The sequence below is a fragment of the Pan paniscus genome, chromosome 8 (assembly GCF_029289425.2).
Source record: "Pan paniscus chromosome 8, NHGRI_mPanPan1-v2.0_pri, whole genome shotgun sequence".
In the NCBI taxonomy this organism is placed as follows: domain Eukaryota; kingdom Metazoa; phylum Chordata; class Mammalia; order Primates; family Hominidae; genus Pan; species Pan paniscus.
This window is the reverse complement of record NC_073257.2, coordinates 96,762,243-96,776,184: the sequence shown is the minus strand read 5'-3', so window position 1 is coordinate 96,776,184 and position 13,942 is coordinate 96,762,243. Positions and strand designations below refer to the sequence as shown.

Genomic DNA, 13,942 nt, shown 5'->3' with positions numbered 1-13,942 from the left:
TCTATACACTAACAATGAACATTTCAAAAATAAAATTAAGAAAACAATTTCATTTACAATAGTATACAAATAAAGTGTGTACAAGTAAGTTTATCAAAAGAAGTGAAAAACTTGAAACCAAAAAATGTAATTATAAAAATTAAAGACCTGCATAAATGAAAAACATCCTGTGTTCACAGATTGGAAGACTTCATATTTTTAATATGGCAATACTTCCCAAATTATTCTACCAATTTAATTTATTCCTATTAAAATTCTAGTTGCCTGTTTCTCTTGATGTGAAGGTTTTTAATTTAATTAAGTCTCATTTGTCTATTTTTGTTTTTGTTGCATTTGCTTTTGAGGTCTTAGTTATAAATTCTTTGCCTAGGCCATTGTCCAGAAGAATTTTTCCTAGGTTTTCTTCTAGTATTTTTAAAATTTTCAGTCTATGTTTAAGTCTTTAATCTATCTTGACTTAATTTTTTTATATGGTGAGAGATAGGGATCCAGTTTTATTCTGTATATGGCAATCCAGTTTTCTGAGGACTATTTATTGAATATATATATATTTTTTTTCAATATATATGTGTGTGTATATATATGTGTATATACACATATATGCATATATATGTGTATATATGTGTATATATGTATATATACACATATATACATATATATGTGTATATATACGTATATATGTATATGTATGTGTATATATACATATATATGTATATGTATGTATATATATGTGTATATGTATGTATGTATATGTATGTGTATATATGTATATACACACACACACACATATATATATAATGGAATACTACTCAGCCATAAAAAAAGTGAAATCATGTCTTTTACAGCAATAGACAGAACTGGAGGCCACGATCTTAAGTGAAATATCACAGAAACAAAAAGTCACATACCACACGTTCTTTCTTATAAGTGGAAGCTAAATAAAGTGTGTACATGGACATAGATTGTGGAATAATAGTCACTGGAGACTCAGAAGGGTGTGAGAGTGGAAGGTGGGTGAAAGACAATAAATTAAATGAGTACAATGTACACTAATCAGGTGATGGTTACACTAAAAGCCCAAATTTCACCATGATGTAACATATCTATGTAATAAAACTGCACTTGTATCCCCTATATTTATACAAATAAAAAATAAATAAACCAAAACAAATTTCTAGTTGCCCTTTTTCCAGAAATTGACATACTTATTCTAAAATTTATATGAAAATATATGAAACCCAGAATAGCAAACCAATCTTGAAAATGAAGGACAAAGTTGGAATCCTTGTATTTCCCAATATCAAAAGTCACTACAAAGCTACAGTAGTAAAGACCATGTGGTGCTAGCATAAGAACGAACATATACATCAATGGAAAAGAATTGAGAGTCCATAAAAAAACCCCATACATTTATGGTCAATTGATCTTCATCAAGTGTTCCATAACAATTCAATAGAGAAAGAATGGTCTTTGCAAAAGTTGGAGCTCGGATAACTGGAAATCCACTTGCAAAAAAATAAAGTTGGATCTCCCTTTTTGCCATGTACAATAATTAATTCAAGTGGATCAAATACCAAAATTTAAAAGTTAAAACTATAAAACTCTTAGAAGAAAACATACGAGTACATCTTCATGACCTTGATCTAGACAACAATTTCTTAGATATGATACCAGAAGCATAAGCAACCAAAGAAAAAAATAGATAATCGAAAAAATTTATTGGATATCATCAAAATTATTAACTTTTGTACATTAAAGGACACATTGTTAAGAAAATTAAAAGCTCACAGAATGGGAGTGATTAGTTGCAAACATATCTGATAAGGGTCTAGGTCTAGTATCCAGAATATATGAAGAACACAACTTGACAATAAAAAGACAACTCAATTTTAAAATGGGGAAAAAATTTGAACAAGACATTTTCCCACAGAAGATATACAAGTGGCCAGTAAGCACAGGAAAAGACAATTGATATCATTAATCAATAGGGAAGGCAGGGCACATTGGCTCACACCTGTAATCCCAGCACTTTGGGAGGCTGAGGCGGGCGGATCATGAGGTCAAGAGATGGAGACCATGCTGCCCAACATGGTGAAACCCCGTCTCTACTAAAAATACAAAAAATTAGCTGGGCGGGGTGGCATGCGCATGTAGTCCCAGCTACTCAGGAGGCTGAGGCAGGAAAATCGCTTGAACCCAGGAGGCAGAGGTTGCAGTGAGATTGCGCCACTGCACTCCAGCCTGGTGACAGAGTGAGACTCTGTCTCAAAAAAAAAAAAAAAAGTCATTAGGGAAATGAGGAAATGACAATTAAAACCATAGTGAGATAGATACCACTTCAAACCCACTAGAATAGCTATAATCAAAAGGACAGACATTAAGAAGTGTTGGCAATGATGTGGGTGAATTAGAATCCTCATCCATTGTCGGTAGGAATGTAAACTGATGCAACCACTTTAGAAAATACTTTGGTAGTTTCTAAAAGAGTTAAACATGGAGTTACCTTATAACCCAGCAATTCCATTCTTAGGTATATACCCAAGAGAAATAAAAACATACTTTCACAAAAACTTGTACATGAATGTTCACAACAGTATCATTCATAATAGTCAAAAGGTAGAAACAACTCAAATATCCACTAACTGATGTATGGCTAAACAAATGTTGTATCTCCCTGTAATTGTATATTACTCATCCAGAAAGCACTGATACATACTACCAGGACAAACCTTAAAAACATGCTGAATCAAAGATGCCAGACACAAAAGGTCACACATTGTACAACAGAGTTTATGTGAAATGTTCAGAATAGGCAAATACATGGTGAATTAAAGTATATTAATGGACTCCAGGGGCTGGAGGGAGTAGTGAATAGGGACTAACTGCTAATCAATAAGAGGTTTATTTTTGGAATGATGAAAATATTCTAGAATTAGACAGTGGTGATGGTTGCACAACCTTATAAATGAACTAAAAACTACTGAATTGTCCATTTTTAAAAAATGAATTTTGTGGTAAATGAACTTTATCTCAGTTCTTTAAAAAGAATACACAACATCAATCTAATCAGAAGGAAACATTACATTAATGCAAAATGAGAAATGTTTTATTTTTTAGAAGAAAGGGAAAGTATCCTTCAAAAATGTCAGTGTCATAAAATTATATGGAAATATTCTAGATTAATGGATGATAAAGAGGCATAACAACTAAACACAATACCTGAGCCTAGACCAGAGCTTGTACTCAGGAGGAAAATGCTTTAAAGGACATTATTAAATCAACATCTAAGTTAAAGTACAAAATGATATATTAGATTTAAAATTAAATAATTATATCAATGTAATTTTTATAAGTTCATAACTGTGTTGTAGTTTTATAAGAGAATATGCTTCTTCTTGGAAAATAGACACTGAAGTATTCAAGAGGAAATAAAGACAGAAATAGACTTCTTTATCTATCTATATAGGGAGAGCATGCAAATGATAAAGTACATGGTGTAAAAAGTTAACAATAGGTGAATCTGGGTAAAGAGTATACAGGTGTTCTATTACTATAGTATATAGTATGCAGGTGTCCTATTACACAGGTGTCGTGCTTTTATCCTAGCAATCTTTTTTTTAAGGAAGACTAAAAAGAGATCCAAGTCTGTACTTCCACAAAAAGGAAGTTACCATCTTATTCTCTAGTTAGACAGTACTTTCTAGGCTGCAGAAACATAGCAGTTTGTCCGGATCAAGCCTGGAAAATTCTTGGAAGAACTTAACATGTATCCCCTAAAGTGTGGGTTGCAACGAGATAGTTTGTGGACTCTGACTTGGACAGGTCTGAATCAGCCACAAGAGTTGAACAAGAAGAGAGGAAAACAGGGGGTCAGCTATGTCTCCACCAATGACAGGAAAGAATGCAAAATTCCCAAGAAGCATGTGAATGCTCTGGGAAGTGCAAATAAAATAAAATCTCAAGTCACTTTTAAAGGATCCTGAACAAGATGGTGTCCTGCCAAAATGCAAGATCCCAGAATTGTTTTGCCTCATAGAGATGGAAAAGAGGCACAAAGGAATCAGTTACATTAGATGTCCTCATACGGGAGTCTCCAAAGAACCCACAAAATTATGTTTTGGAAAAAATGTTCTGCACTCAGGCTGTAGAATGTCACCTAAGTAAAACCAAGCCGACTTGTTTTTGTTTGAATTAATGACCACAACCTCAAGGGGCCCCTAGGACTGCCGCAATTCTGCAACCACAATTCCCTAGTTCTTTCCCTTCCCTCATCTCCTCCTTCACATCTTCTCCCTGCTCCTTAAACCTCCAGCTTCTGGTTTACCTTCAGAAGATAGTCGGTAATGGGCAATGCCAAGCTCTGTGCAGATCTCCTCCTGTTCCTAGATTACTGCAATAATCCCTCAACTGGCCTCTCCACTTCTGACCTTGACATCTCCATGACTTCACTCCATCTTATCCTCACTACTTCTCTGCCTCAATGTTCACATCTTGTGTCCTTTGAATACAAGGTCTCCTCTGCTTGGGTTTTCTTCCCCATATTTCTCCATGACCCACTCACTTATTTCCCTTAGATCTTTTCCCAAATGTCACTTAACGAGAATGTCCTTCATTGACCACTCTATATAAAATGGCAAACCCCCTTGCCAGAAATCCCTGTTCCCCTTTTCTGCCTTACTTTCCCCCACACCTCCTATTGTCTTAAGATTCAATATATTTTTATTAACACATTTTGCCTCACCCTGCTTGAAAAAATTTCCATGAAGCAGGACGTTATCATCAGGGTTTATATCCAGAACTCTGAGCAGTACCAGACGTAAATTTAAAACACAGTGAATATTTGTTGAATGAGGGAATGGCTCCCTCCTCCAAGCCCAAATCCAGCAGGATGCAGAGGGAGTCAGACTATGTGGAAGAGGTAGGACAATGCTTATGCAGAGTGAAGGAGCAGAACCAGCCCAATCCCAACTCTGATCCATGAGCACAGCTAGGCCTGAGCAGGTGAGGAGGAGAGGCTTTCCTCTGTGTCTGGGAAGGAAGCTTTAATTTAAATATATCTCAACTTGCTAATACCTGAAGACATGACTATTCTAGTATCTAAAACAGATCAGAAATGCTGTGAGACCATCCCTAGATTCAATCCTGTGGTGGGGAAGGAAGAGCAAACAGAATGGAATTGAATGCAGTGAGAGAGAATAATAAAGCCATTTCCTTGTCTCCCTGCCTAATTAAGTCTGTTTAATAAACCCTTAAATGAGATGCCCTTCATCACTGGTGGCACAGATGGCTGTGCAGAGGCAAGTGGTATAGCCAAATTGGGGTATGAGCAGGTCCTCACTAGAGTGAGAAGATCCTTTTTCTTCACAAGTTTGACAGCGTGTTGCTCAGTGTGAAATAAAGGTGTATGTGTGAACTGAGCCCATGGGGACAGGTGCCTGACCTCATCCTGCCATCCAAGGCAAAGCTGGGATTTTCCAACAAAGCCCTGGGTCTGCCTTGAGCCTCCAAGAGCTGCAGGCGGTTTCCTGGGTTGTGATTAAAGTATAATGGCCTTTAAGATGCCCCAGAGAGGAATGGCTTTATTCGGCTAATGACCCAAAAGAAGCATTCCCCAAACACCTGGGAAGAAAGAATAGCACAAGGAAAGGATATGCAGTGTGCACAGAAACACCCAAGTGGTGTAGCCTAACACTAAAAGGAGAGCAGTGTTAGGAGCTGCAGTGAGACAAGCAAGAAGAGTTTAAGCTGAACCACACCTTTTGGGATCTGACTTGTTTTAAACAAACATGTACTGTATATATTCCCCCATAGCTCCAATGGGCACACCCTTTATATCTTCACCCAAGTCCCTGAAGAGCCTGTGCGGCAGGATAGCTGCTGTCAGAGACTGCACAAAGCCCCTGGAAAGCCTTCTCCAAATTGATCTTAAATAGTGATTATAGACTATGTGGAGTGGACAATCTACATGATTCCCTTGCAACTTTAAGTTGCAGTATTTTGCTGAATATTGCACTTTTGAAATCTCCTCAGTGACAGGACCAAACTTTACATCTGCACACGTGCATCAGGCACCTCTATAACCTCCATACTCACAACATAGTTCAAAGGAAGCAATCTACAATTATGTAATATAGGATTCATATACTTAATAGTGCTGACAACATGCCAGGCAGTATTCCAAGAGCATTATAGGTATTAAATAATTTAATTTTTATAATAACTCTAAGAACAGAGTAGTTAAGTAACTTGCCCAAGGCTAAACAGCTAGTAAGTGGAAGAATGGGTTTGAATTCTCAGGATTGTGGCACCTGAGGGTATATCCTCTAAGGATAATTAGGCCCAAGATACATAAGCAAAACTCTGATTATATATCTCTTTCTTTTTCCTTCTGAATTACCTTCCTCTGAAGGTGATGCATGTCCAACTCACTTCCAAGCTCGCACCAACATTGGGCTTTTTTTTAATCCTCTGCCACAGATCAGGCCTTGTTTGCTTACCTTTATTCATTCCTCCTTTGCAAGACATCTGCCACTCCCTTCTACTCAAAGTCAATACAATGCTTTCTCTTCTATTTCCTTATTCAAGGCTCTTGGATACTTAATACTATATTTAATGATTTACTGAAGTTCTGAACAAAAAAGCTAGAGTTAGACTGGGTGAATATGCAGCCTGGATCTTATAACTAGATTCCTGGGATGCTTGGAGGGCCAAGCACTGAATAACAATTGCTAATCTTTTTAGGTTTTGAGTATACACAGGACAGTCCATCATACTAACTGAGATTCTAAGGACATTTGTTTGTCTCAGCATTAACAGTATCACCCATTTGATAAGGCACACACCTGTGATCAGTGTCCAGGCTGTTATGGCCCCATCATCAGACGATGTGCTGGCCTCGACAGAGGCATGGCTCTCCACACTCCTGGCAAAAACCAGGACTGCTGACTCACTAGACTGTAGCAGTTACTTCTGAATAACATCCCACTAAAGCCAAAAAAGGAGAGCTTATATGTTCATTCTCTCTACAGCAAGAGCCCTGTGAAAATTAATGAAGACTGAAATGGTCCACAAGAGTATAAGCAAAGTATATTAAAAACAATGGAAAGCAATGCCCTAAACTCTGACATGTCAAGTGAAGAGGTACTTCATAGCTTTCAATCCTTCTCCTAGACACTTGTATTCAGCACTTGGTAAGTGAGTAAATCGTCCTCACTTGAGAGTTCACTTAGTGACCTTCAGGGGGGATCCCTGAGAGCCAAGCCACCCTATGTTTGTCCTATTGTTAACACAAATAAAATGTACAGTAAGAATCATGAAAGAGTGATGTGCTTATGGCACAGATTGTGGTGATAATTTCACTGGTATATACTTATCTTCAAACTTGATCTTGTCATCAAGTTGTGTTTACATATGTACAGCTTCTTGTATGTCAGTTATTCCTCAATAAAATTTTTTTTTATAAGATATTATTTGAAAAAAGAAAAAAAGGTCTGGGACAGGCTCCAATGTAAGCATCAAGGTGATTCCAACACGATGCATCTGTCTGGCATGCCAGTGCAGCCAGTCTAAAAGGGGATGGGCCACTTTTCCCCTAGCAGAAATATCAGTACTGACATGACTGCACCAGAGAAGAAATCTCCCCAACTCCTAACACAAGGAAAGAAAAGAATAAAATAGGAGAAGGACAGAGGAAATAAAGGAAGACAAGAGTAAAGATGAGGAAGAGGCAAGAGGAAGAAAAACATGAAAAGAAAATAGATTTTTATTTTTGATTAGGTCAAAATATAATTCTAAACCATCAAAATATAAGAATTCCCCTTCCTTATTTCTCTTCACTCATCCCATTGATCATCTTTCTTCTGTCTTTTTAACAACAAATTTTTGGCATTAATTTCTCTCCTTTGCTTTCTTTTGGGCTAAGTGTATCATGACCTGAATAATTTCCCATTGAAAGGCCTTTTGACTCTTATTTCCCGTCCAACATGCAAGAGCTTGGAAGTCGTCACTCACCTCTTTGCAAGAAGAAAAACAGAAAAATCAACAAATCTTTGGTCAGTTGAGGAAACAGGGCAGATTGCTTTCCCCAGATCTGGAGATACAGGTGAATACAGAAAATTGGAGCTTATTAGGGGCAGAAACCACATGTGGAGCCTGTGGGTAGGAGCGCTTAAAGGGTAATTGACTAATTTCTTGAGGCTCAGTATGGAGTAACTTGAGAGATAAACCTCTTGGGGGCCCATGGGGTGGGGACATGTTCTTCAGTGTTATCTCCAGGAGCCCCACCAAGTTATCAGAGCAAGGATCAGAAAAAAAATCCCCTATACTTTAGACAGAGAGAGGGGAAAAGTAACCTCGTTTTTTTTTTTTTTTTTTTTTTGAGACAGAGTCTCACTCTGTCACCCAGGTTGGAATGCAGTGGCGCAATCTCAGCTTACTGTAAGCGCCACCTCCCAGGTTAACGCCACTCTCCTGCCTCAGCCTCCCGAGTAGCTGGGACTACAGGCACCCCCCACCACGCCCAGCTAATTTTTTGTATTTTTTAGTAGAGACAGGGTTTCACTGTGTTAGCCAGGATGGTCTCGATCTCCTGACCTCGTGATCCACCCACCTTGTCCTTCCAAAGTGCTGGGATTACAGGCGTGAGCCACCGCACCCGGCCAAAAGTAACCATTTTAAAATACACTCAGATCTTTCTGTTCTTGTTAACTAAGACCCAATCTCAAAAAGACCCGATTTTACCAGAGCCTAACCATCATGAGTTTTACCTAAGCCAAACCAACAATAGAAGTGGGAAATACCCAGCCATTTTGTTTCAACTAAGAGAGGAAGGGAGTGAGCTGAGAAGCACTTGGGAAGGTCACAGCATAGAAGCACAGGCCCACCAAAAGACTGATACTTGATCATAAGTAAACAGGCTCCCTCTACCCCAATACCTTACAACATTCTATATTCTCCTATATCATAACAGATTACTGTTGAAAAGAACTGCAAGGCTCAGACTCTATTCAAGAAGGAGTCTCTAGGGAAATTTGAAGACAACAGTAGAGACAAAAACAAAAGAGAATACTAGAGGAAATTTTAGCCTCTGACACCTATAACTATAACAAACAATAAATAAACAGTCTAACTGCTAGCCATATAAACATAAAATCTCATATTAACAGTTGATTTACCTTAGTTTCTTTTATCCAATGCATCAGGTACAGCTTTCAAAAAAAAAATTATAGGGCATGCTAAAAGGAAAAAAAATTAAAAAAGAAAAAAGTTCCAGTTCAATATGGCTGACTAGAAGTAGGTAGTGCATGCCTCTCTCACGGGAGGAAACAAAGTGACAAGTAAATACTAACTCTTCAAGTGGATCTTCTAAGAGATCACACTGGGATTCACCAGGGAAGTAACAGGACCCACAGAGAACAAAGAGGAGTGAAGCCGGGCAGCTGCTCACCCAGGACCAGCAGAGCTGAGGGAGGCTCCCTAATGTGGGAAAACAATGAGTGAATGAGAGACCCCCAACAAGAGATACACACCTTCATCATGGGCCTCCAGACAAACAAAGAGAGCTGCCTGGAGCCTGTGCAGAGGCAGAACTCAATCCCACATAGCACCAACTGTCACCACCCCACCAAGAAGGGAGGCCAGAAACTTTTGCACATCCCAAAAACAGATGCTGCAGCCACAGTACTGAGGAGCTTCCAGACTGTATCATTAAACTCCCCACCTGCACTTCTCCCTGCCAAGTGGGCCTTGCCAGCTTGGGACCCCAGAGCACCTGCCTCACCCCTGCCTGAACACTGTGGCTGCAGCTCTGCATTATTCTGAGATTGTAACTCCCAGAGGTCACAAGCCCTTTGGAATCACTGCCACTGCTGCCTCCTTCATTGCCATCCCTGGGCCAAGGAGAGAACAGGGAGACAGGGCATTTTCTTAGTGCCTCCAGTGCAGATACTGTAGCTGAGGTGCAGAGGAGCAACAAGCAGACTATGCACCCGATGACTTCCCACCTCCATTGCTCCCTACCAAATGGGACTTGCTGGCTTCAGTGGCAGGCCCCTAATGCAGGCTTCTCACCCCTGTCTGAACACTATGGCTGATACTCAGCATTCTTCTGAGAGCTCAATTCTCAGAAGCCAGTGACAATTCTTCCACAGTTGCTGCTACCAATGCCTCTGCCTCACCACCCCAGGCAGGGAGGGAGTGGGGAAGCCTGGCACCTTTGTGTGCCCCTAACAGTGAAATCCAGCACTACATCTGCAGGAGGAAAGTGGGAGTGGACCACACACCCCACAGCTGCCAGTCTTCACTGTCCAGCTGAGGGGACCAGCCCTCCCCCACTGAAAGGCCCAGAGCACAGCCATCCTGCTCCTGCCTAAACATTTCAGGTGCAGCCCACAGCCCTTCTGAAAGCCCAGCCCCAATAGCCCTGTGATCTGCCTTCAGGCACATCTCTCACCACCTGAGCATTTTGCCTACTTTTGCCTGAGAGTTCTGCTAGAGACCTAGAAACTAGCCTACCCCTCCCCATCTGAGCCAGCACCTGAACTCTGGGCTAACCTGACCCTGGTCCAGCCCCTTCCTGACTCATACACACCATCCAATGGGCCATCTAGGGCCCTGGGAAGTGGGGAACTACCTAGCCCATTCCAACACTGCTGGCACCTGACCACTTCCCTCAGGGCCTGAGGTTGGACTGATCCAACCAATCAACACCACCACAATTAACACCCACCTGCATGGGCCAAGAGGCAGAAGCCCTCCCTATAAAAGGCAGCAGCATTTCTGCAGCAGGTAAGCCATAAAACTAACTATATCATGCTGAGTGAAGAGGTTCCACCCCAAAACCACTCCCATGGAGAGATTCAAGGACAGGCATTTATTTTCCAAGGTTCTCAGCTATATTGATTTCTAGAGATAGGATACAGTGTGCATCTGAACTGAAAGTCATGAACCCTGAGACAGGGATGTGAAAGAGAAACAGATTGCATTCCTGCCTATCTAGGAGATTGAGCCAGTGAGGGCCCCTCACACCCCTCCCCACAGAGACCTCAGCACGTTTCCCCCAGCCACCCTCTTTAGGGCTGGTGACTGCTCTTGTCATTGGGGAATTTGTGGCCAAGCCAGAGGGTCCTCTGCCTCTGCTGAACAGGAAGCTCAGGACACCAGGCACTCCATTGTCTAGCCCATCACCTGAAACAACAGAAAGCACCTCACATTAAGCAAAGATTCCATAATTACCCATCTGCTTGTGGTGCACTTGGCTCTTACCTGCAGTGCCATCTACTGGCCTACGGATTGAACCACATAGCCCAATATAAACCTGCCCCCAGAAGTGCACAGAGTTATAGAAGCAAAGTCAAAAGAACCTACCAAACATACTCTATAGTCACACTCCCTAGGGAGGAGAGGAAAGGAAAAAAAAAAAAAAAAGAAAAAATATATATATGCACAAAAATAATTTCAAAAGTTAGAAGTGGCAGTGACTCCAGAGAAGAGGGAACCAGTGTAAGAATCCCGGCACCATGAAAAATCTGAATGTTGTAACATCACCAAAGGTGGTGGACTGCAGATTTCCCAGCAGAAACCCACCAAAAGTGATGTCACTACACTAGCTCTCTAACAATGGACCATAAATAAAATGGAAACTCAGAAATGTCACATAAAAAATTCAAAGTACGGATTGCAAGGAAGCTCAAAGATGCCAAGAAGAGATTGACAGTCAACACAAAGAAACTATGAAAGCAATCCAGGAAATGAAGGAAGAGATAAATTTTTTTTAATCAATCATAACATCTGGAATTTAAAATTCACTTAAGAAATTTCAACATATAATTGAAAGCATTAACAATAAAGTAAACCAGGGAGAGGAAATAATTTCAGAGCTTGAAAAACAGTCTTTTGAATGAACACAATCAGACAGAAATAAGGGGAAAATAATTTTAAAGACTGTACAAAGCCTTTAGGAAATATGGGATTATGTAAAGTGACCAAACCTATGACTTATTGGCATTCCTGAGAGAGAATAAAACATAAGCAACTTGGAAAACATATTTAAGAGAATAATTCAAGAAAATGTTCTTAATATTGTTGGAGAGGTAGACATCCAGATAAAGGAACCCATAGAACACCTGTGACACACCATACAAAATGACAATTACCAAGGCGTACAGTCATCAGTCTATCCAAGGTCAACAATAAAGAAAAAGATCTTAAAGGCAACTGGAGAAAAGGGTCAAATCACCTACAAAGTAATACTGATCAGACAAACAGTAGAGTTTTCAACAGAAACCCTACATCCAGATAATATTGGTGGCCTATTTCTAGCCTCCTTAAAGAAAAAAAAAGTGCCACCCAATAATTTTGCATCCTACCAAACTAAGCCTCATAAATAAAGGGGAAATAAGGTCTTTCCCAGACAAGTAATTGCTAGAGAATTTGTTACCACTAGACCAGTCCTACAAGAAATGCTCAAAGGAGTTCTAAATATGGTAATGAAAGAATAATACCAAAAAAAAAGGACACATAAATACAAAGCTCACAGATCCCATAAAGCAAATTCACAATCAAAACTCCAAAACAACTAGCCAACAACACTACATTAGGAAGAAAACCTCACATATCAGTATTAACTCTGAATGTAAATGGTCTAAGTGCCCCACTTGAAGAACACAAAATGGCATATTGGATTTCTTAAAAAACTCAGCCACCTGTTGTCTGCAAAAGGGCCCACCTACTGGCTAAAGACACATTCAGACTAAAAGTAAAAGGGTGGAAAAAGATATATGATGCAATTGGAAATACACACGAGCAGGAGTAGCCATTCTTAGATAGACTGTACACCAACAACAGTACAAAAAGACAAAGGAAAGCATTATATAAAAATAAAGGTTCAATAAAAGAAAAAATATTTAACTATCATAAATATATATGCATCCAACACTGTAGCACCAAGATGCATAGAACAAATACAACTAAGCCTAAGAATATAGACTGACAGCAATACAATAATAATAATACAATACAATACAATAATATAATATAATAATAATAATAATAATAATAATAATGAGGACTTCAACACCCCACTGCCGTCACTAGACTAATCATCAAAGCAGAAAATCAACAAAGAAACTCTGGACGTAAACTGGACTACAGACCAAATGGACCTAATAGACATCTGTAAAACAATCTACCCAACAACCACAGAATATATATTCTTCTCATCTGTGCATGAAGCACTCCCCAAAATTGAGCATAGGCTTGACCATAAGACAAGTCTCAATAAATTTTTTAAAAAGTTAAAATTTCATCAAGTATCTTCTCAGACCACAATGGAATAAAATTAGAAATCAATACCAAAAGGAACCCTCAAAACTACACAAGTATATGGGAATGAAACAACTTGCTCCTGAATGACTTTTGGGTAAACAATGAAATTAAGGCAGAAATCAAAAAATTCTTTGAAATGAGTGAAAATAGAGATGCAACATGCTAAAACCTCTGGTATTCAGCAAAAAAAAATGCTAAGAGGAAAGTTTATGGCATTAAATGCCTACACCAAAAAGACAGAAAAATCTCAAATTAACAATCACACCTAAAGAAGTAGAAAAACAAGAACAAAACCCAAAAGTAGCAGAAGAAAATAAATAACAAAGATCAGAGCAAAGCTAAATGAAATTGAAACAAAAAAAGATATAAAGAATTAACAAAATGAAATATTGGTTCTTCCAAAGAATAGGCAAAATTGACAGACCACTAGCTAGACTAATCCCTCTCAAAAAAAAAGGAACAATTTAAATAAGTACAATCAGGAATGATAAAGATGACATCACAACTGACACCAGAAAAACACAGATCATCAGAGACTATTATGAACACCTCTATACTCAAAAACTAGAAAATCTAGAAGAAGTGAAAAAAAATCCTTGAAACATGTAACTTCCCAAGA

At 39.1% G+C, this 13,942-nt stretch overlaps 1 pseudogene; it reads left to right on the top strand.

The window, feature by feature from the left end:
* Positions 1 to 5,923, top strand: part of LOC129393137 (uncharacterized) — a 96,819-nt pseudogene extending 90,896 nt beyond the window's left edge.
* Positions 5,924 to 13,942: the final 8,019 nt, after the last annotated feature.